This window comes from Stylophora pistillata, chromosome 2, assembly GCF_964205215.1.
Source record: "Stylophora pistillata chromosome 2, jaStyPist1.2, whole genome shotgun sequence".
In the NCBI taxonomy this organism is placed as follows: domain Eukaryota; kingdom Metazoa; phylum Cnidaria; class Anthozoa; order Scleractinia; family Pocilloporidae; genus Stylophora; species Stylophora pistillata.
In genome coordinates this window covers 7,843,695-7,869,400 of record NC_142520.1, presented here as the reverse complement: position 1 = coordinate 7,869,400, position 25,706 = coordinate 7,843,695, and the positions used below count along the sequence as shown (strand labels likewise).

General features: G+C 37.9%; 1 protein-coding gene and 1 pseudogene across 2 annotated transcripts in view; one reads left to right on the top strand and one right to left on the bottom strand.

Annotated features, from left to right (window-relative positions):
* Nucleotides 1-25,706, top strand: part of LOC148736918 (uncharacterized) — a 700,731-nt gene that overhangs the window by 283,867 nt on the left and 391,158 nt on the right. The window lies entirely within an intron of this gene.
* On the bottom strand, nucleotides 13,951-17,916 carry LOC148736938 (polycystin-2-like protein 2; annotated as a pseudogene).

The window sequence follows — 25,706 nt, the reverse complement described above, 5'->3', positions numbered from 1 at the left end:
TAACGGAAAACTCTTTTTTGGTCAGAGAGCAGCTTTTACCAGGAGTGGTACTTGACACATATTTCTTCACTGCGACGAGTTCTATTTCGGATATTCTATTTTGAATTATTGCACTAAGACTATCTGTAAGCTCATGCGGTTATTGTACTTATTGTATGACACTTATAACAAGGTTGACTAGCAGCCTGAGCCACCTCTCCTCCCTTATTTGATCAGAACGAGCTGAAAAAAAAAACGCATAATTAAATACAAGTGTGAGTTATCGTAATTTGAAACCGCTAATGCGCACTAAACAGTTTATTCACTGCTTACACATTTAAGTTAGTAGAGGCTTTTGATATTGCGAGAGCACTATATTTACCTCTCAAAATGAGTCATTAAAATAAATTTTAACGGGACCAGGGCTAAGCGGAAATGGTTTAGCACTTAATGTACTTTATGGGTGGAATGTTTGCTTACCCTCAGGAAATTCACAGATGCACGCATTTTCATCAGATGAACTGATACCGTTTAAGAGGCCTTCATTCTTGGATATTTCCGCTTCGTAGTCGTTGCCATTTAGCTCAGAATCTCGTCATTTCGAAATATTCAGTCGTGCTCCACTAGACCATGTCCAATTCGGATCCGAGTAACACTTCTCTAAACCAATATGCCACGCGGTAGTATTCCAACTATTACGCTTTTGAATCTCACCCTTGATAAATGTCCATTCTTCATCGGTTTCGATGGAAACAAGGTATCCTCCATGACTGCGGCAGACGAAATAGTTATCCCAATAATTTCTTCCCCATTTTGTAAAGATGTACGAAGAGTTTTTGAAATGGGTACATAGACTTTCTATGAGAAACAAATATATAAATGATTATTAGATAATAAGGATGATAGCAATAGTGATAATGATGAAATAGGAGACGAAAAATACTGTCTGTATTAATAATATTCACGCCTAACTAACAATGAGCGCCGAAACTCGTTACTTCACTGAAGCAAAAATTAGAATTAGGTTTAAGGTGATTCCTCAGAAAAAAAAGGCTATTGAACAAACTCTTTTAAGCTTTCCCTAAATGTTCTTTACCAGCGTGTGTTTCGAAAAATACAATAAAAAAGAAAGAACATCGTCCTTGTGCCTGTACACCCCATATATGCCTGTGCTGGCTCTAACCACACGGGTTATTTCATCAGCTCACGGCAAATTTTGCGGTAACTGGAAGCAGATGTTGCAAATAAAAAAAAATTTGACTGTGGAAAGATTACGCAATTTAAAGACATCGAAACGAAACGATCCACCAATTGTCGCTTTCGAGGTAATAATTTCCATCATCAACAGGATTTGTGCACACTTTTAGTAATATATTTTTGACCGTCGACAATTTTTTTTTAAACTTCTCTAATTTAAACGGGATCATTTGTAAACCAAAATTATGCAGTAAGAAATACAGGTCAACGTGCTCGTTCAAGAGCCGAGGAGCATTGTACCTTTTTACATAGTCCATAGATTGAAAAACAATATCGCGTTCTCAAAATACGCGCGCTTTTTCACCCGATTGCGTGATTTTTATGCGCAATACGGGATGCGCAATGCAATACTGAGGAATCACCTTAAGTTTTAAGGGTCAAAATTAGGGAGATCAGGGTGAAAGCGCTGTTATTCTTTGTTTGTTCTTGTTCAGTTATTGTTTAGTTTCCTCAACTCACGTTTAGATCCACAATCGGACGGATGTACTAATGGAACTTCTATGACTGATTATTGTAAATAATCAAAATGTATTGATAAATCAGCCTCATAATATTTTTTCCTATTCATATTGAGATACATAAAATTTAAATTACACTGCATCACCTGTTTCTTGCAACTCCATCATCAAAGGAAGGATGACTGCAGAAGAGAAAATGAGCAAATGCATCGATTATTATATCAAGAATAACATTTGAATCAATGAAAAACTTTAGAAGATTTCTAGTTAGACTGGTACTGATGCATCGTAGCGCATTTTATTTGTTACGTGATCTTTAGCCTCTGCCAATAACTTTTATTTCCTTCCCTAGGGAGCTGACGGAGAAATTGTAAAAACGAGTGTCCTTCGCGAAAAAAATGTTAACTGGCTATTTGGAGCGCATAAACTATTTACCAGGGTACCTAAGAGATAGTAATGCTGCGGTATATTCTGTTGATAGTGACGTAGTTCACGCAATGATTTACCTAACTGCACGCTCAAGACTTACATTTACCTTTATTTCTCAAAGTAGTGTCAAAATCGTAAAGTGTTTCCAAAACTAAGATTTAAGAGCACCCTTCTTACAAATGATATTCCGTCCGAGCACTTTATTGCGGGTTTAGTTAGTTCATTGACTACATACCCCGATGAAATGGAGTTTTGGTATTTTTTTCTATTTTTTTGCGGGAGAGGGGTCGTAATTAAGACAGGATACCTAGATGTAGGTTTTGAGAAACGTATCTCTGAAGTTATTTCTGCGGAAGAGAAAGTATATATAAAAAAGACAAAGAAAATAGTGCGCGCAAAGAAACAATCTCATCCGGCTTTGCCAAAATTGCAGATGGGGAAATGATATTTTAAAACTTGCCCTTGTTATCACATCGCAGAGGACAGTCGTTCTAAGATATCCTAATAAGAGGTAAACTTTATGCGACAGCGAATGGCAGGAGTCGCACAGGCGTATCAACACCACCTAACGGTCGACCGCCTTTTGCTTTACAGCTTACCGGCGTGTCGCCTCACGCAAGTTAGACTTATTTATTGATCAAGTGACTCCTATCATAGTCTTGTTCAACTGTCCTTCATTCAGTAATCAAGATAGTAGACTTACCATACAATACTCGCGATTAGTTCATTTTCATTTTCTTAGGAAAGTAGATTTAAAACCTGATTGATCATGAGTACATACTGCATATGAAATATAGGGAACGTCCTTACAGTAGTAATGCTATGAAACGCAATAGGTCAATAGGACAATAGGACTTTTCGCTGCCATAATCAGACTTAAACACCATAGCTTAAAATGTAGAAAACACCTGTACTTTTGGAGAGCGTTGGAGATCGTTTGTTCAGAGCTGTTTAAGGATCTAATTCGCCATCCAAACGTACATTCAAGGTATTTGCTTGAAAAAAAATAGAAAGAATGCGAAAGAGGCAATCTCTCTCGTTCACAGAGTCAAGTACTGCCAACAAACACAGAAAACGTTTTCACCTAAAATTGTTTGAGCGGTTCCATGCTGGAAAAAGTATTATTTGAAGAATGATAGGCAGAACAGCTTATCATTTTTCTTGTTTAGTTTTGTTTTGTTTTGTTTTTGTTTTAAGAATAGATTTTCGTTGCAGGCGCCGCAAGCTCCGCTATGAATTAGACAATTCAGTAGTCGTGAGTTAAAAAATGTGTGCGTCTCGATAGGAGCAAAATTAGATATTTTCCGCTGACAAATATACAGGTATGCTTTACAAATGGCAGCATTGTTGCTGTGTTAGTTGTTTCTCAATTATTATGCAACGTCTCTGAAGAATTGAATTGAATGGTAATGAATAAACTGTAATTTGTGAATGAAAATGAGCTATTTCGGCTTAGAATCGTATTTATGCATCAATTATACGATGGAGAACTGCTCAGATGAAATGATCTGTTATAAATATGGATATTAAGATTGTCTATTTGGAAACTATCCACTGTACAATGCGAATTAATTAAGAAATAGAACAGTTAAAATCGACTAATGATGTCATACTGCTGTTATGGGATCGATGCAAAACATTAGCACTGTACAACTTATATTTTCTTTTCTTCAATCAGTATTTGGGTGGAATTCATTCATTTCTGCACGATACAGGTATCGTTTTTCAGGAAAACATTTTACGTGATTAATAAAATGAAAACTCAAGGAGGCAGAGGCCGAATTAAAAAGATAACGTAAAGATAAACCTGTCATGAGATGATCGGTCACTGATGGCCTTCATTAAAAAAATTCCTCTTAGAAACTCGCGTCCTGGTTTCTATGGAACAAGATGATGAGGGGAGGTCGGATGAAATTCTGTTTTCCTTTTTCACAAGATTATTTCATTCCACAGGAGAAGCGTCTGACTTATTTCAAAAGGACGAACTTTGTTTTACCACGAAAGAGGTCATATACGTATTTCTCGGCTGACATCTGTCACAATATAACTTTTACAAAGTTCGTAACGAATCCACTGTGTCTCTGAGATCCTACGTATTACTTTTGAAAGGTGTTGTATATCACGTCAAAATATAACAATCATGAATTATATCGTCCATTTCAAATTTAAAACTGCATAATTAGGTCATTTTGGTTAATCTTTTTCAACTCATTATGCGTCTCAACAGTTAAACTGATGTGTTGCACTGAACTTCAGATAAAGACACAGCAAACATGAATTAAAACAACCATTTCAATTTTAGAGCCACATAATTGTGTCATTATTGTTAACTGTTTCGAAATCATTTCCTTCTCAACACAACTGAAAATGACATAGAAAAAAACCATCTTGAACATATCTCTTCCTTTGCTTTTGTTTATCTGTTTATTTTTATCTTTATTATTTTCAAGTGTGATAAAATTCAAGAACAGACATTAACAAAGTTTGATCATTTCTCTTTCTGAGAGAGACAGAGTTTTATAAAAGCCTTCAACAAACATCTCGTTTTGTTTTTTTCTATTTGTTAGGACTGGGGGCTACAGAATGTTCCAAAGCCAAAATACCTACATCTAACCATCCGCTACTTGCTTTAAATTTCTATGACATAACCGACAAATGTTGTATAGATTGTACTTACTCAGTGTACAGTGTATTGACAGGGCTGTGAAAATTTTACCGGATTGAGACCCGCTCCTCGCTCCATTCATCAAGCTTACGATATGCAACAGTTTCCACTGGTAGATGTCGGTATCAGTTATGTTGGTCCTTATATCGGTAACAACGCACATTCAACATATTTTCAACGTACCACAAACTTTTTTCGAAGGAGGTAATGTATAACGGACATCATACAGGATCGCTTGTTACTGGCATAGCTATAGGTAACCACAATTATTCCCTCCATAAAGAACTCTGCGATAAGGCTAGAGGCTATTTCTACTATCTGAGGAGCAATCTACACTTCATAAAACCAATCACGATTTTAAAATCGCTCTATGAGTTAGGATAATAGGTGGATTAAATACATTTTTAATGACAAGCTAGTTCAGGAATCACGTTTATGGGTGGTTGTCTTTTATGAATTATAATATTTCTTAGCGGAAACTGTATTTAGTAGCCTCCTTGCACGGATTGAAATAATTTTAGACCATCCATCATATAAGAAACAAAGCAGCGCGTTGTAATTGGTAAAAAGAACTTCACCAGCGGGATCCATCTGGAATACATGTATATACCATGGGAAGTAGGAGTCCTCTGGTTACTGAACGTTATGGGAACTGCAATAAGCTTCCGGGAGGAGAGGGAGGGGAGGCGTGTGTCAGGTATAGGGACGTTTCTCTTTATTTATTTTTCTTCATTTACAGACTAGCTTTAGACGCAGACAGATAGCAAAGATCAGCATATGCAACTGAAATATAAAGATTTTAACTTGACTAATATTCAACCACCATGATTTTTACCGCAAGAAAAGAGTGTGTTTCAATATTTTTAAAACTTTTTTATTGGAAATTTTTGCCACATTAGTCAATGCTTGGTTCGACATGGAAAAAAAATACAAACAATTCAACCATTCATTTTTTAGATGTATCTTCGCCTATGCGGGATCGGTCTACGTGCAAAACATAATGTGGTTCAATTTACCGGTTGTCGTTTTAAGATTTCACGACGAAAGCGATGAGAGTCTTGGCTTTAATGTCTATTCAAGGTATCTGGTTAAAAAACAGGAAAGAAGTCAAAAGAGGCATTCTCTCTTCTTCATAGAGTCAAGCACTGAACGCAAACACAGAAAACGCTTTTGACCTAAGATGATGATAACGGTTGCGTGCTGCAAAAAGTATGATTTGATGAACAGTGCGCAGAACAGCTTCCATCTGTATCTATCCCTTTCCTTTTATTTTACTTTCCTTAAAGCTCAAAAGTTATCTTGAAATGATTATCACAGTTATTGCTTATCTGAAGAAATTTCGTTGGAAGAGGCCAAACATTATCCGGCTTAGGCTCTGTTTGCAATAGCACCTCGAAGTAACCGGGATAGGGGCTGATTCCATTTGAGCAACGACGTTACATCCTTGGAAGAAAGCAAGTACTAGTGCCTTTTACCTTTACTTTACTGAAATATCCTTAATTGTTGTTGAAATTTGAGGATCACTCAATCATTTAAGCGTTCTTTACGGTCAGCAGAAAAAAAGTATGACATTCTTAAAATACTTGTTTCTTAAAGAACGAAAAGTATCAAACTAAGGATCTTTCTGTGCAACCCCTTTGTTGCTCCGACCAAATTTTTGCCTTGTTCTTCACAGTACTACTGTGTCAAATTTCGCGCGTTCCCTTGGCCCTATGTAATTGAAATGGCATACGTATGATGTGCGATCCTCGCAGTACATAGCGCTATTTATGCAATAGCGAAAATCAGACCTGAAAAAAAATCAGACCTGTACGGGACTCGAGCCACTGACCTCTGCGATACTAGTGCAGCGCTCTACCAGTTGAGCTAACAAGCCAACTGGGAGCAGGCCGTTAAGTTGATTCGTAATAAACTCGTGAAAGTGATAAGTGAGATGCAATGAATTTATGAAGTTCATATATTTTGAACTGCGGTATTAGATACGTATGATGTGCGATCCTCGCAGTACATAACGCTATTTACAGCGAGGATCGCACATCATACGTATCTAATACCGCAGTTCAAAATATATGAACTTCATATATTCATTGCATCTCATTAAATGGCATAGTAGGGCATAATTGACAGGCATATTTTGCGCCAGTTGAGATTATTACTTGTTTTTTTTTATCAATGCAACATCTAAAATAAAAAAGTGAATCGAATGGAAAGGAACATTGTGAATTAGCAAGGCAAATGTTTAATTGCAACTTAGCCGGCCTCACCCCAAAACTTCATCGATGAATTAGCGACGAGGAAATTCTAATAAATGCTTTGGCGTCCGTTTATAGAAAAACATTCAACAACTCAAGTTGATGAAAAGTCGACGAGGCAGGAACTTAATTTAAAGGGAAATAAAAGATAAGCACGTCACAAGTTGATTGTCACTGACGGCATCAATTGTGAAAATACTATGTCCAAACTTGCCTTTTGTTTATCACAATCATTGTTTTCTATAATTTTCTAAACATTGTTTTCCAATCAAAATTGTCATCAACACGTCGCAGGTATTTGTCGGAGCCTGATCCACTATGGATCGTTTGGTGCAACCACTTTGTTGCTCTGCTTTCCGACCGTATTTTTGCGCTGTTCTTCACTGTCCTACTTTGTCAAACTCTGCACGTTCCCTTGACCTTATGTAGTTTGAATGGCTTGTAGGGGCATGATTAACAGGTGCATTTTGGGCTAGGTGGTATTATTTCTTGATTTTATGATTGGAACATCTACCAAAAAAAAAAAGAACTTGACTCGAATAGAAATGAAAATTGTGAATTAGTAAGGTAAATGTTTAAATGCAACTTAGCCGGTTTTACCACAAAGTTTTATCGATGAACCAAACGACGGGGAAATGTTAAACTAAACTGATCTGTACCCTATCTAAAATTATAGTTTTGAAACTAAACGTAGCGAATTCATTGAAAAATAAAACTTTTGAAATAGATGACTGTGTCATATTTCTGGCATGGGATCGATGGAGAACATGAAGACTGTAATAGGTTTCTTTTATCTTTTTCTTTTCTTATAACTGGGGTGGAAGTCATTCATTTCTAAAGAGCTTTGGTGTCTATTTAGAGGAAAACATTCAACACTTCAAGGCCATGAAAATTCGAGGAAGCAGGAACTTAATTCAAAGAGACATAAAAGATAAACCCGTGTCAAGTTGACCGTCGTCGCTGACGGCATTAATTATGAAAATTATTTGTCCGAATATTTTATCAATGAAATAAGCGACGAGGAAATGTTAAACTAAATTGATCTGTACTTTATCTAAACGTAGCGAATTAATTTTCTTTTTCTAGCTGGGGTGGAAGTGATCTATTTCTATATAGCTTTGGCGTCCGTTTAGAGGAAAACATTCAACAACTCAAGTCCTAATATAATTGAGTACGCAGGAACTCAGTTTAAAGGGAAATAAAAGATAAACCCGTCACAAGTTGCCGTCGACGGCCTTGATTATGAAAATTCCTTGTCCAAAGATTTTAGCGATGAACTAAACGACGAGGAAATGTTAAACGGAATTGATCTGTAATCTATCTAAAAATATAATTTTGAAACTAAACAGAGCGAATTCATTGAAAAATAAAACCATTGAAATCGATGACTGATACCATATTTCTGTTATGGGATTAAAACATGAACACTGTAATAGTTTCTTTTTCTTTTAACTTGGGTGGAAGTCATTATTTTCTAAAAAGCTTTGGCTCCCGTTTAGAGGAAAACATTCAACATCTTATAAGTCCATGAAAAGTCGAGGAAGCAGGAACTTAATGCTGACGGCTTTAATTATGAAAATTCCTTGTCCAAACTTGCCTTCTGGTTATCAAAATCATAGTTTTCTACGCCCATCCCCTTTCGTGCAAGATTGTTCATTCCGCAACTGAGTAAAACGTCTGAATAAGTTCTAAACGAGCAACTTAATTCGTTTTTGGGCGAAGGAGATCTTACAATGTGTGCTTGTCGACTGACATATTGTCGCATCAACTTCAGAAGGTAGGTAACTAGGCTATTATGTTCTAAGACCCTACATATCAATTCTGAAAGGTGTTGCACCGAGCGTTATTTACGACACAACAACCATAAAATATATAGCGCATTTCAATCTTTTACAGCCGCGTAATTTTTTAATTGTGGTTAACTGTTTCCTAATGATTTTGCTTCTTAATAAAACTAAATACTACATTCCGAAACAAGTCTAATCTTAACTCTTCCTTTGTTTTTACTTATATATCTATCTTTATTACCTATATTATTTTCAAGTTTAATAAAAGTCAAGAACAGATATTAACAAGGTTGTTTCGTAAAAGTCAAGAACAGATATTAACAAGGTTGTTTCGTAGAGAGAGCCTAGTAAAAGCCACCGATCATATCTTCTTTCCAGTTGGATTTCGCTTGGGGTTACAGGATGTTCCAATACCGAGATATCTTTATCTAACCGTTCACTACTTCCCTTACAGTTTTAGAGCCTGACCACTGGATAAAATAGAGTTTGTACTTACTCAGCGCACAATGTATTGACAGTATCGCAAAAATTTTACCGGATTGAAGCCCACTTGATAACAACCCAAGTGCAACAGATTTTCTAACGTTTTAAAGGAGATAGTGTGTAATGGACAAAACGATACTTGATCGCTTCTTACTGACATAACTCACTATTATTTTCTTCTATTTATAAACGGACCAATGAGGCTAGAGACTATTTCCACCAGGTGTGGAGCGATCATTGGCTTCATTGAAATGAGAAATTCAATATATTAAGATAGCTTGGTTTACTTTTTGCAGTAACGCAGATAGTAAAAGGTCGATAAAATATGCGGTTAATGAAAATAGTTTAGGAATAATGGTTAAAGGTAGATGTCTTTTACGAATTAGTATTTTCCCTATGGAAAGCTATTGCAAGTACCCCCATCAGTTCCAAACTTTTTTTGAAATCATTCTCACAGATATTCCTTATCTGAAGAAATTTCAGTGAAAGATGGCAAAACAGTATCCGGCTTAGACCCAGTTCAAAAATGTGCCTCAACGTGACCACGATGGGCGCTTATTCCTTTTGAGCAACGACGTCGCATGCGTGGAGTAATGCAAATGCTAGTGCCTTTTAGCTTTATTTCATTGAAATATCCATATCCTTCATTTATCGCTCAGATTCGTAGATTATTCATTTATGTTAAAGTGTTTGGTGCGATCAACAGTAAAAGAGTATGATGTTCTAAGAAAGTTGTTTCTTAAAAAAACGATAAAAAAGTAGATGATGGATCGTCTTGTGCAACTACTTTGTTGCTGGGCTTTCCGTCCGTATATTTGCGCTGTTCTTCACTTTCCTACTTTGTAAAACTTTGTACGTTCCCTTGACCTTATGTGATTTAAATGGCATAGCACGGACATGATTAATAGGTGTATTTTGAGCCAGCTGGGATTATTGCTTGTTTTTATCAAAGCAACATCTTCAAAAAAGAAAAAACCTGACTAGAATGGAAACGAAAATTGTGAGTTAGTAAGGTAAATGTTTAATTGCAATTTAGCCGGTTTCACCCCAAAATTTAATCGATGAATTGAACGACGAAGCAATGTGAATTGATGAGTACTTTATCTAAGATTATAATTTAGAAACTAAACGTAGCGAATTCATTGAAAAATAAAGCTACTGAAATCGAACACTGATACCATATTTCTGTCATGGGATCGATGGAAAACATGAATGATGTATTAGGTTGTTTTTTGTTTTTTGTTTTTATTCTAACTGGGACGGAAGTGATTTATTTCTAAAGAGCTTAGCGTGCGTTTAGAGGAAAACATTTTCAAGTCCATGAAAAGTAAAGGAAGTAGGAACTTAATTTAAAGGAAAATAAAGGATAAACCAGTCACAAGTTGACTGTCGCACTAATTATGAAAATTCCTTTTCCAAAAGTTTTTCTATGAACTAAACGACGAGAAATGTTTGACTGAATTGAGATGAACTTTATCTAAAGTTATGATTTTTAAACTAAAAGTAGCGAGTTCATCGACAAACAAAACTATTAAAATCGATGACTGATTCCATATTTCTGTCACAGAATCCATTAAAAACATGAAAACTGTAATAGGTGTTTTTGTTTTTGTTTTTGTTTTTTTCTTCCTAACTGGGTGGAAGTGATTTAATCCTCAAGAGCTTTGGCGTCCATTTAGAGGAAAACATTCAACAACTCAATTCTACAAAAAGTTGAGTACGCAGAAACTCAATTTAAAGAAAAATAAAAGATAAAGCCGTCACAAGTTGACTATCGCTGACGCCATTAACTATGAAAATTCCTTGTCCAATAGTTGAAGTAAACGAGTAGGAAATGTTAAACTGAATTGATCTGTACTTTTTATCCAAAATGAACATGTTGAAGCTAAATTTAGCGAATTTGATGAAAAATAAAGCTATTGAAATCGATGACTGATGTCATATTTCTGTCAAAACTGGGGTGGAAGTCAAACATTTTTAAAGATCTTTGGCGTCCGTTGAGAGGAAGTATTTAACAATTCAAACCCATAAAAATTCGAGGAAGCCCGAACTTAATGCTGACGGCCTTAATTATGAAAATTCCTTGTCCAAACCTGCCTTCTGTTTATCAAAATCATAGTTTTCTACGCCCTATCGCAATCATTGTTTTCTAGAGAGCGTATTTATAAAATGAGCTCGGAGTGAACGCCCTTCCCTTTTCGTACAAGATTGTTCATTCCGCAAGTAAAAAAAAATCTAAATAAGTTTTAAACGAAACTCCATTCATTATCGTGCGAAGGAGATCTTAAAGTGTGTGCTTGTCAGTTGACATCTTGTCACAGAAACTTCAGCAGGTAGGTAATTAGGCTATTATTTTGAAAGACCCTACATATTAGTTCTGAAAGGTGTCGCACCGAACGTTATTTATGACACAACAACAATAAAGTATATCGCGCATTTCAATTTCATAACCGCGTATTTTTGTTAATGTGGTTAACTGTTTCCAAATGATTTTGCGTCTTGACAAAACAAAAAACTACATTCCGAAACAAGTCTAATCTTACCCCTTCCTTTGTTTTTACTTATATATTTATCTTTATTACCTATATTCTTTTCAAGTATAATACAAGTCAAGAACAGATATTAACAAGGCTTGATTTGTTTCGTCGGGAGAGCCTATTAAAAGCCGCCGATAATATCTTCTTTCCGGTTGGATTTCGCTTGGGGTTACCAGATGTTCCAATACCGAGATATCTTTAACTAACCGCTCACTAATTCCCTTACAGTTGTAGCGCATAACGATTGGATAAAATAGAGTTTGTACTTACTCAGCGCACAATGTATTGACAGTACTGTAAACTTTTTACCGCATTGAAGCCCACTCAATAACAACCCAAGCGCAACAGACTTTCTGACGTTTTAAAGGGGATAGCTCGTGTAATGGAGAAAACGATAATCGATCGCTTGTTACTGACATAAGTCACGATTATTTTCTTCTCTTTATGAACGGACCAATGGGGCTACAGGATATTTCCATCAGGTGAGGGGCAATGGTAGGTATCATTAAAACAAGAAACTCAAGATATATGAAAGTAGCTTGGTTTACATTTTGTGGTAACGCAAATAGCAAAAGGGTGGTAAAATACGCGGTTCATGAAAATAGTTCAGGAATCATGCGTAAAGGTAGATGTCTTTTGTGAATTAATATTCTCCCTATCGAAAGCTATTGCAAGTATCCAATCTGTTAAATGAAAAAAAAAAAAAATACAATCCGTCCATCCATCAAAGAAATGAGGCTGTGCGCTGTAATTGTTAACGTTTACATTTTAGCCAATGTCGGCATTAGGATAAACATGAAGGGAGGGGAGGGAGGGGCGCAGAGGAGTGGGTCAACACACTAGATTCTAATAAAATTCCAAACCTTATGACATATAAATAAAATAAAAGTTCCTCAATATGCATTGCAAATGTACGTACTGCAAACTAATTTTGCGTTAATGTTTCGATATAGTTAATGTTCATGTTTCGATATATTTAATAAATATATTTAAAAAAATCGTTCCGCATTGATTGCTTATGTCAGAGTATGGCTACATGCTTCTTGCTGCGATGCTTCTTGCTCCGATGCTTCTTTTGAACAGACTGTCACGACCAAAAAATTATGAATTGAAAACGCCACTTCCTATTTAAAACTGCATAATTGTATCCTTGTGGCTAGTCGTCTTAAAATCATTTTGAATCGCCCTTAGATGAAAATAACCTCTTAAAATGCGGCAAACCCCATCTCTTTCATTATTCTAATAATCCCCCTAGTGTGTATCTCATGAAAACTTGGACAAGCATAAGGGAGGAGTGGATCAATACGCCAGAGACCAGCAAAAGGATGCCAATCCTGCATATAACTTTATTTCCGCTCGAATTTCAGAGTAGCATGGTTCTGCTAGTTTCTCCCCCCCAAAAAAACAAAAGACTAAAGAAATAGCTAAGTAAGTCCAGTTCAATGAGCGCACTTATTCAACTCCATCATTACACTACAATAGATAAAAGTAATAAGATGCCGAATAAGTTAAAGAGAAATCACCAGTTACAAAGAATAAAAGTGATCAACAATATTTACAGCAAGCATCATGAAACTCTAAGAAACAAATATCATCTGTCAAATCTTTAAATTTAGTGAGAGCTCGCTTCTGTTTCTGCTTTCCACATGATGTTCATCCTTTTTCTGTTTCTGCTCTGCACATGTTTATTTAAAGTCTTTTATACTTCTGTAGTTTTCATGATCTTCAGTATTTTGTAATTGCATGTGCGCATTGTAAACATGTATGCTAAATGCTCCTAGGCGTTATGTGGATGAATAAACTATCTATCTATCTATCTATCTATCTATCTGTCTGTCTGTCTGTCTATCTATCTGTCTGTCTGTCTATCTATCTATCTATCTATCTATCTGTCTGTCTGTCTGTTTATCTATCTATCTCTCCATCTGTTTATCTATCTATCTATCTATCTGTCTGTCTGCCTGTCTGTCTGTTTATCTATCTATCCATCTGTCTATCTATCTATCTATCTATCTGACTTTCTATCTATCTATCTGCTCTCTGTTTCTCTATCTATCTATCTATCTGCATATTTTTTTATATAGTTCTTTACCTTCTTTCATATCTTCTTATTATTGTCTCTAAACCTTGAAGTTACGAGCCTCTGCTGTTTTTAATAAATAAGAAAAATCTTCGTCTTCCTCTGAGAACCCTGACACAATTCTCTCCAGCCGTTGTAACAGGTCATGCTTTCTCCTACGTGATTTGCAGAGAGAAGACTATACGATATCTTCTTGGAATCGTACTTTCTTTTTTTTCTGGACGTTTGCTCCATTCGTCATTGCTTTCACCTTTCAGAGACTTTGACATGTTGCTTATCTTGTCAAAAAGCGATTGTTTCCTCGTGCTGTATTGTTGTTTATTCATTGTCCCTTTTGATTTTTTTTCCCTCGAAGATACGATAGCCTAACTTATTAAATCAAAGTTTAGATCGGAATGGTTCTTGGAGTCAAGGTCAACGTTTCCTGATTCTTTTTCTTTCACTTCTACTAATTTTCGGGAGGCTCTCGACTGACTCCGTGTCTTACTGATTGCATGGAAAAATTCTTTTCTTTCTTCTGAGGTCGGGCAACGGTCCTCATCAATGAGTTTATACAGCTCATTTTCGTTCACATTGTTCTTGGCATCCGAGAGGGCATCATTGATAATGCTAATAAAAAAGTTCATGCAGAGGATAGTAAGTGTGAAAATAATCAAAAACGCGAATACTTTGACGTATATGGTGTTGGCCTCTTCTAGTTCATTGATTGGTCTAGCTTTCACTCGACCAAGAGTTAGCTCAAGTTGGAAATAAGCTCCTTTTAGCACCGAAGAGTAGCGCTCAGATACACAACCAAACATCAAGACACCGAAGTGCAAATATGCAACAAAGAAAAGTAGAAAAACAAAACTAAACTAGATCAAAGATCGTGCAGATATCTTCAATGTTTTGGAGAATAGAGCAACATGATTGTTGAAGCGAATGATTCGCAAGAGCTTGGTAGTGATGATGAAAATCAGTATGCCAAGGACGGTGTTTTCTACTTCTTGGCAAGTGATAGCCTCTTGGAAACTTGGATTTGCGTAAATGTTTTCATGCACTTTGCCCATGGCTGAAATGACTTTACTCCGTCGTATCATATACATCCCTACAGCAGACAGTGAGAAAACAATTTGGAACATCTCGATCCAGTTCCACATGGACTTGAAATATCGAGAACGATTATTATAAAGCCTGAAGCTTTTTCTTCCAAAATCCAAAAAAAAAAAAAACAGATAGAGTGAACATAAACGTGCAAATTAAATAAAACTGATAAGAAGAAGTGTCAGTAGAATCAATTGATCGACTATAAGTTTGCGTGGAAGCTGTCTTTAACCCAGATGCTTTAACCTCGTAGAAGTATGTGGCAACACCTAAAACATTTACCGTTGGATTAAGCGTAGAAAATTCTGTGATGACCACTCGAGTTTTTCTGTCAAGCCAACTGTTTTTTTGTAAATATGTTACCATGCTAAATCCTGTATGGCTCTGATATCCAAGGTCTGCTACAAATCCTCCATGATAATAGGAGAACTGTCCCCACCCAGGTATAATGTCGGTTTCTTCAACATGTTGATATCGCCATGGCCTCGGGCAAAGATGTGGCAACTCGTCATTCCTCGTAGCATTGTCAAAAGGCCTTCAGCCTGGTTTATTGCACGCGGTATTGTCTTCGTTCTTTATCGAGTATCCCTCGAAACATTCTTGGATATAGTTCAGGACTTTACATTGTGCTGCATTTTAAAAATAAAAGGATTATTATCAAGAAGCATGTTTTGGTATTCAATACTCAGCGGTTTGTATCATTTCGTACTTTTAAAAAGACATGGACATCTCTGTTATGAAAAATAAAAAAAAAATGTTTGTAGAACCCTTAGAACTTACCTAAGGGGGAGAGGAATGCCGTTTATCGATTCTAACTTTTACGTTGAATAAAGACCGCAGCTTTCCACTAGTCACCAACTGTTAGAATGGTCAGACGCCGAGAGATTTGACACTATTATTTCACTATCAGAGCCGGTTATACGTGTGTGACTATAAACTGTAAAATTAGGAGTGTATGTGTAAAAAGTCTTGTCACTAAAATCCAAGACAACTGAATTAATAAATAATTAAACAAACAAACAAGGAAACGCTTACTCGATTTCACTCTGAGTTGCCTTATTAGAGCCATGCCGACAAGAAGAGAGTGTTTATTACCAATATACATTGTTTTCTCTAATACTCAGCGGTTTGTATCATTTCGTACTTTTAAAAAGACATGGACATTTCTTTTATGACAAATAAAAGATAGTTGTAGAACCTTTACAATTTACCTATGGGGAAGAGGAATGCCGTTCATCGATTACAACTTTTACGTTGAATAAATAACGCAGCTTTCCGCTGATCACCAACTGTTAGAAAGGTCAGAATCCGAGAGATTTTACACTATTATTTCACTATCAGAGCTGGTTATATGTGTGCGACCATAAAGTGTAAAATTAGGTGTGTGTGTAAATAGCATTGTCACTGAAATCCAAAAAAATTACTTAATTAATAAAGAAATAAACAAAAAAAAAAACAACGAAACACAAACACTTACTCGATTTCACTCTGAGTTGCCTTATTCGAGCCATTCCAACAAGAAGAGAGTGTTTATTACCAATGTACATTGTTTGCTTCTCCTCTTGACAGTTGTACCATCTGCCGGAAAACACTCCTGGGATGTAAACTTGCTGTAACCAATTCCAGTACATAGTGTTATTTTTCACCTCAATTAAGATCGTCAGATTAGATATTTTCCGTTTGGTTTAAACGTTTAGCTGTATGGATAGATGAGGAGAAGTTTAATCATGATCCACACAAACGAGTAAGTATTTTTGAGCCTATTTTGTAGACTATCATTTCAAATTCCCAAGAATATTGCTATTTCCCATTACAACCCATTCCCTCAAAACTTATTTTGTTTATTTATTTCAATGATGTTTGTGTCAGTTAGCAGCCGCTTTCTGAATCTCCTCCTTTAACCCTTTAACTCCCAGAAGTGATTATCACAGAACATCTCCCCATGATATCCATTCAATATTCTGCAAAAAGATAATGAGAATACTCAAACTTATCATGGAAAAGTTGATCCCTTGATCTAATACCAAATTCTTGTAAGTAATTAACAAGGAAATGTGTAGCAGCCCGAGGAGACAATTAAAAAAAAGATCTTGGGAGTTTAAAGGTTGATAGAATGCCAATCTTTTTATGGGATTATACCAATTTACTTGGAATCTCTCGCCAGTCTTGAGTTTGGGGCTCGCGCACTATAGAATCTCTTGTTGCTTGAGCACCAGAGCAGAAATTGCCCTAGCCAATCCCTAAAGTGTTTGTAATCAAATTTTTTTCCAGTTATATTGTAATGTTTCCCCTCGTATACTCGATTCTGAACCCCACGTTGGAATAAAAGCTGTAGGATAAATCAAATACGGAAATTTCAGTAATGTTTGATCAAATTCAAAGAACGTTTACTCACCTTGCTGAGGCTGGGTAGTCCATCTCGGATTGATTTCGTCATTAGGTACCAATGGTGATTTCTGTTTCCATAGCACACCACCATTAGCAGGAAAACGAAGACCAAGTATATAACCAACTCTGTGAGGTAACGTTTCCAGTTCTTTTTCTTAACCTGTCGTCTCCTCATCTTTTCCACTTCAGATAATTGCAGTGCCCAAAACTTTTGTTTAGAATACTCGGTCTTAACTTGCTAAGGGCTTTCGCAGGCATGCTCTTTTGATCTCTTCGCCTTTATCTTTAAAATGGCCGCGACAGTTAGAGCTGTGAAGAACACCTTTACTGGTTCCTTGATTGTTACTTCCTGGGCGAATGAGATAAGCATAGAGGACAGCCACTGCTCGCTGACACTCTTTTCCCAAGTTAGACTGTAGGAGATTGAAAACACATCCGAAACAGTACAAGAACAGAGCAATAAAAACCAAGCGATACCAGTGATAAGGGCACCTTTATGAAAATAGCCGTTGTTTGTTGCATACTTTTCAGCTCCTTTCTGAAAAAATAACGCTATGACAATGTTTATGGGTGCCACAAAAAGTGCGCTTTCAAAGCCAGTCAGAACTTGTCTCCACTTCATTTTAAGCGGTCCAACTTGGATAGGCTGTTCATAATTTCCTTCTAACCTATAGAACACCGCATTAGCAATCATGGATGTCAAAAGCACTAACAGGCAACAAGAAAGCCGTTGCACTCTTGTAAAGTGGCTTCTTCGTAACTTCGCCGCAACTGAAATCCAAATATGCCACTCTGCGAGGCCTCTTCGCCAACGTCTTGCCACTTCACTTCCAAAATCCAGTTGATTTGAGGCCTTGTAGACTGTTCCCTCGATGCGTCCGTCTCCCCGCTCCAGAGCAAACCACTGACTCACCATACATTCCCACGACTGGTTAGATTGTACGTCCCGAATCAGAATTTCCTCTAAAAACCACGAGGGATTATCTCCAAAATCATCATGACCAATCTGCAGTCCTTGAATCGAACCAAGTGATTTGTTAACATAAAGTACAAAAACATCGGAATTACGTCGAGAGAATAACATATAACATATTAACCGCACCAGGCTCTTCTTGGCTGAGATAAAGAATGCCACTCTTTCTGTCAGAACTGTAAATCTCCAAAGCAACATGAGCAGTCGTACCCGAGTTTTTCCAGGCCCCGGTAGCAATCACTATTTCGTATTCATACGTACTGTTTGGAGAAGATGGAAGGTGGATCGGTAATTCCTTCTAGAAAAAACAAAAACAAAAACAAAAAAAACCTGACAACGCATCTGCTATTTACATGACTAGCTAATTCATATTCTCAATGAGATTTTTTGGTGTTCTATTCCAAAGAAAAAAACATGGTGAACCCTGAAGACGGTTTAATTTAATTGCCTATTAATCTACGATAACATTCATGTCAACAAAGCTTTTAAAGCATATAATGTAAAACAAAATAGTTAATAGAGACCTCTTTTTCTTAACCCTATAACTCTCGAAGGTGAGCTATACGTAATTTTACCCTGTAATACCCATTCATTATCCAGTAAACAGGGTGTTGTAATATTGCCGTTCTGTTGTTAAGGCTGGGTCCCCCGTGCCCTGCCGCATTTTGCATGACCAGCGGTTTCACTTTATGGCTATTTTATTATCGTGACCGCCATCTTGTATTTAGTCTTTAGTGTAAAGTGTCTACCTGCAAGGAAATGACGCCATTTGCGGACGGCCTTGATAATGGCCATGGCTTCTTTCTCCACAGCAGGATAGTGTAGTTTACTTCCTTGGAGTGTCCGGTACATGAACGCAACAGGTCGGTCACCTTGATTTAGTGTAGCTGACAGAGCGGTTTCTGATGCGTCGGTCTCCACTATGAAGGGCAGACTTTCATAAATTGAGTGAAGGGAAGCTTTCTCCAGCTCCTTTTTCAGTGTTGTGAATGCACTTAGGGCATTGTTATCAAGTGAAAATGTAGTTGCTTGCGACAAACGCTGTATCTTTTCAGAAAAGTTTGGTACCCATTTTGTGTAATATGCAAACATCTTAACAACTCTTCTAAGAAGGTTTTCTGGAGGAGGAAACTCTCTTAGGGGACGAAGTCTTTCTTGGTCTGGGGCGATGAGGCCATTTCCAACGCAGTAACCGAGTAGGTTGAAGGACGTCTTAGACTCTACTGTCTTGCTCTCATTCAAAGTGAGGTGTCGTAGTTTTACAGCTTCTCTGAATTTGTCGACATTCTCATCATGCTCTCGCTGGTCATGCCCTGCAACAGTTATGTTATCCAGGTATGGGAATGTATCCTTCAAGCTTTCTTCCTCTACAAACTTGTCCATTGCTCTCTGGAAGACTGCAACGCCATTTGTGAACCCAAATGGAATGCGGCAGAACTGATAGAGTCTACCATTAACCTCAAACCCAGTATATTTCCGATCGGCATCTTTGATTGGCACCTGGTGATGAGCGCTTTTTAGATCAAAAGCTGAAAACACCTTATACAAAGCCAAATTGTTGACCATATCGTCGATATGGGGCAGGGGATAAGCATCAAGTTCTGTGTACAGGTTACCAGTTTGTGAATAATCAATGCACAGGCGTTTCTTATGGCGCTGTAGGGGGTCTTTTGAAATGACAACTTGAGCCCTCCACGGGGAGGTGCTAGGCTCAATCATGCCTTCGAAGAGTAGGCGGTTAGTTTCCTGATGTATGAATTCTTGGTCTTCCTTGCTGAACCGACGTGACTTACTTGCGATTGGTTTGCATCCTGGAAGGAGATTTGCAAAAAGGGATGGTTCCTCAATAGAAGCTTTCGCGAAAGCACACACTGGTGTTGTGTTGGGAGTTTTCAATTCAGGTTTTTTACCTCCATACTCTATGACAACACTTTTATGCTTCTTTTGGAAATCCTGGCCGAGGATGATATCACTGCAGAGATCCTTTAGTACCCCCAGGCGCATAGATGGGTAGGATTGGTGGCCTATCTTGATATTTACATAACAGTGGCCAAGGACTTTCGTTGTGAGAGAGGTGAGAGCCATAGATAGGTCCTGATCACACTGATGTAACCCAAGATCCATTTGCGTAGCCACCTTTTCATTTATGTAGCTGTCTGAGCTCCCAGAGTCAACGAGAGCAGTAAGAGTTACATCACAGATAGTGGCCTTAAGGGATGCTTGCATTGGACTTTGTGGACAAGCAGCGCTTATTGAGCAGAGAGATGGTGAGATTATTGAAGCCGTTGTTTTAGTTATTCTTGACTGGCAAACTTTAGCATAGTGACCACTTTTACCTTAGTTGTTACAGGTACAGTTACGTGCAGGGCAGTCTTTCCTAAATTGTGAGTCTTTCCTAAACAGTGTTCTGAGGGATACAGTTGACTCTCGACCATCCATGTATTTTACACGTGCATATGTAGGGTTTGCTTCTTTTAGTTCCACTTGGTCAACGATGGGATCACTCTTGCTTGTCCTCACATATCGACGAAGCAGCACTGGTCCAGCTGATTGTAGCCAGGTAGGCAGTGAGGTGCCATGTGACGAATGACGCTGGAAGTTGAAGAACCTCTCATGTGGAGTTGAGTTGGTAGCAGTGGAGAGGAGGGATCTTACTGAATGAAGTGCGTCTGAGAGTATCATCTCCCATTTGCTGTCAGGCAGGCTTCCTGACTTTAGGGACAGACGGACGGCCTTCCATATTATGAAGAGGGCCTCCGCAGAAATAGCATTTCCTTGGGGGCTTGACTGCAGCAGTCACATGATTATTGTTTGGTGTGGACATTCCACCACTATTTTCGAGAGCCGAAATTAACGCCGCTGAACTGCTAGGTATTACATAAGCTTCTGAATTCTTCTGGGCTAAGTCCAACGCGCTAGCTTGATCAAATGCAGACTTCAGGTCAAGTTGTCTATTCTCCAAAGGTCGTTGTCGGATTAATGGAGATAGCAGACCATTGATAAAAGAATCACGAATCAGTTCTTCTCTGTATTGTTCGGCGGTCATTTCTTTACATTGCAATCCTTACTTAACCTCCGAAGTTCCTGTAGAAACTCGGAGAATGACTCCCCAGGGTTTTGACGTCTCGTTGCGAGAATATGACGAGCAAATATTTCATTTGGAGGTTTGACATACACTCGATTAAGGGCTTCAATGGATGATTCGTAGTCTGGGCAGTCTTCGATGTATTCGAACACGTTATGTGACACATAATTTACAGGAGTACGATGTTGGTCGGGAGCTCGTTCACCACATCCTCGAATGAAATTCGTAAATGTATGGGGCCAATGCTTCCATTCTTTCGCTGCTGACGGCGAGTTCGGATCCAAGTCGAGACGTTGTGGCTTCAGCATGGTTTCCATGTTGCTGATATGAGAAGTAAGTGAAGTAAATTGAAGCAAACCCTACATATGCACGTGTAAAATACATGGCTGGTAGAGAGTCAACTGTATCCATCAGAGATTTAGAACCGTGCCCACAAGCCTCGGCACAAAGCCCTCCAGTCATTGTGCCAACTGCTACTGAACCACAATGCCCTGCTCGGATACCTTTGGACCAACAACCAACTGAAAGCAAAGACTTGCCAACTGAGTGCCAAGATGGAGCAGTTAATCATGATTCGGTCACGCCACCTGCTGTACGGCGCTTTACTCGTGTGATTAAGCCACCATCCCGGCATGGATGGTAGAACACTGCCGTCAATAAGCTTTGAACATTGAACACTGCCTCCCCCTGTTAGTTACCTATGTTTTAACGGAGGCAGAATGTTGTAATATTGTCGTTCTGTTGTTAAGGCTGGGCTCCCTGTGCCCTGCCCGCATTTTGTATGACCAGCGGTCTCACTTTATGGCTATTTTATTATCGTGACCGCCATCCTGTATTTAGTCTTTAGTCAGGCTCTAAGTGAAGTAAGGCCTATTAAAGGTTTGAACTCAACACAGGGCATGAGAATCAAATTTAGCCGGCAGAAGTTGTTATCTTGATCTATCAAGAAATTTTCATGACTTATTTACAAAGAAAAATGTGTAGCAGCTGGAAGTGGGAATTCAGAATCAGGTCTTGCGAATAAACAGTTATACAGTGTACTGGAGGGTAAACCCCATTAAAAAAACCGTCCGAAACAAAGTCTGGCTCTATACTTACATTTTTCGCGTCTTCCTTGTCGAATTTCCTTACGATAACAGGTGTAGACACATAACACAATAAAACCACCGCCATAGCCACAACTACTGCAATATTTCCAGTCTCCGGTAACTGCTGGAACTCGACTAGAACTTTGTCAAAGTCAATAGGATGCGGTTCAATTAAAAGACTTCCTCCAAATGATGTCAAATGGTTGCAGCTACAATTTATAAATCCATCCAATGCTGCTAAAACCTGGAATTATACAACACGAGGAAGATGTATGTAGTAAAAATCATCATTTTGGCTGCCGCTTCTTATCGCTCTGTGTCTTTCCTTTTGAAGGTATTGCTTTCGCTTTTTCTGGTTATCAGATTTATTCGACTTTTTACGATAGCAGAGCCAATGGAAATGTTACCGAAAGAAATTTTGGCCTGAATGCAATAATAAGCCTGGTGAATGAAGACTATTACAATATCAGGACTCAGAAAGGAACGAATCATCTGAAATATGTTGAAAGCAATGCAAAAATTACCGCAAAAACGATTTCCTAAGGTTCATATTAAACTTTATACTTACCCAACAGTCAGATGATATCCACTTGTTAATCTTTTCTGACCAGTAGACACAACTACCTAAGGCCACCTTTAAAATATAGTTTTGATCTGTTTTGGAATCATAAACTTGTATTACAGGGACAATTTTACTCTGGGGTGGGGTGGGGGGTGGATCTTTGACTTCGACGCAGGAGCGCTTCCCTCGCCTTTCTCCAAAACAAGATATTCTCTGTCTTTTGTGAGATAAGTTCATTGTGGCGTTGACATTTTTTAGGCCAAGAAAGTATTTCCCTGGATGCTCAGCTAGAACCTGTATCGGTGCATATGGATTAAAAGAACAGACTGTTTGTTATTGACTTTTGCCATGTGCACTTAGCATCCAAACACAATTTTTGTCTTGAGAGATTGTGGCATTGAGGTCGTGGTTTTGAGATGTTGGCCGCTGACCAAAACGCATATAGACAAACAGATGTACGGTTGGGTCTTCAGGTGTCATGTTGAGAATCAACAAGGTGTTTTTATATTTGATGTTTATCTCGTGGAAACGTACATCAACATTTTTCGTGAAATACCATGATTTCCCTACAAAGTTCTTTTGAAGTTTTGAAGGCGTAACGATGAAAATGTCCCCTGGAAGATTTGATACTTTAATAGGCTAGCTGTAGTTGTTTTTCAACTTCAGGGTTACAAAATCAGGTCCAACTCGCTCTTTTGTGCCGTCCCAAGTGTAAGGGTTGAAAGAGAATGAAAGCATCTACAAGAATAACATTTTAGCTTTGTTTTTTTGTCTGTTTGTTTGTTTTTACAAGGTCTTTCGCCGGGCTATTTAACGTAAGCTTATGCAGTGATGAGGCCCAGAAGACCGAAATAGAACTGTCTACTCATATGTATATATTTGGGAAAAAGTTTGAAGAAATATACAATTCTATTCGCATAGTCACTTTTTGAAATATTTGAAAGCGAGAATTCTCGGGCTAGAATGAAAAGTGACGACTAAGGCTTTTAAGAGACTTGATGCTGTTTTCAACTCAGTTTTAAAATATATTTAAGGCGATATTAGGAAAATGTAGATTGATTCGGTTCGATTTTTTTTGTTGTACTATGTGTTAGAGTTGAACAAGTCAAAAGCAAAATAAGTACTAGAATTGCTTCTGGTTGTCAGCAGTCTTCAAGGTACCTGGTGTACTACTTTACTACTTTAGCTTGTCTGGCGTCGGTATCTGCTGACAAATACTTGCCTGATTTTGCCACAAATACATTGCATTTTCTTTTAGGGCATGAATACGTACCTGAGCATCTACAAAACCTGTTTTATTCACTCTGGAGACTATCAGTTGGCTTTCAGATGGTAACAAAAACCGTCCATTTCCTGCTTTTATTTCCAGTCCTGAAAGTCTCTGGGGGCTATATCTTCCAAGTGTCATGGACAATTGCCCAGCTGTGATTGATATCGCTTTTTCATCAGGGACAGTTAAGGCCAACACTGAGTCTGAAACTTTATCGAGGACCTTCATCGCAATCTTCGCCAACATCTTACCCTGTAGAAATGACATAAATAAACATAGAAAATAAGCAAATTATGAGTCGTCAAAAGTTTGAAACAAAAAGCTCCGAAATCTGGATGAAGATGGAAGTGACGGTGAAGTTAAGAGCAATCTGCAGTAGGCCACTCACCTATAAATTAAAGAGTAATGACCGTTAGGTGGAAAGAGAGAAAAGAGGGATTTGCTCGCATACAAGGGTAGGTTAAAAAAGAGTGTTTTTCGTAGACCTCTCGACACCACCTAAATGTACATTACAATACCTGTTCTTGAAAACTTGATTCTGAATCCTCTGAAGCCATCACTGCTGCCGCCTTCAACACGCTGTTTAAACATAAAGCCAAGTTTTCTGCTGACTGAGTTGTCAGCTGTATGTCTGCTATTTCTCTTTTCTGGGCAAGAGACCACAGAAGGGACGTCATTGAATGGACCGCAGATAAGGAGATACTCGCCAGTAAGGAGATATTCTGTGGAATGCAAATTAATTTGAGCAGCTGAGATTGGTTATTTTTCAGTTTTGTTTTCATAAAACTATGAAGAGATATTCTGCGATGAGCTAATAAATGTAAGTTCAAAACCATAAACCACTAAGCATGAGTTGTCTTTTTCGTGTCCTGGTTTTCATTTTGTTTAATCTTTGTTGTTGTTGTTGCTGTTGGGTTTTGAGCTCGTTTGGCTTAAATTTGTCACGGTATGATAAGTCGACATAACGACCAAAGCTATTCAAACATTAGTATATTGCATTTGTCATTTTCTCATTTGTGTCGCATTCAGAGAAATACAATGTAACTTACCAGTGACTCGTGGTTGACTTTATCCAAAACCTGAAGAGCAGAACCAATAACTGAGGAGCTTGGAGCAGGTCCGCGACACTTTTTCGTTCCAAAGAAGAAATTTTTACAAGGATGTTGTGCATTACTTTGAAAGTGATAAACATGAAGAGCTAAAGGTCGACTTTAGGCAGGAAAGGGTCAAGCAGATAGACTGTCTCCCACATATGAGGCTCTTGCCAAAGGAAATCGTTCTAAAGGTATCATTAGACTCAGGTTTCCCGATAATATTGCCACTAACAACC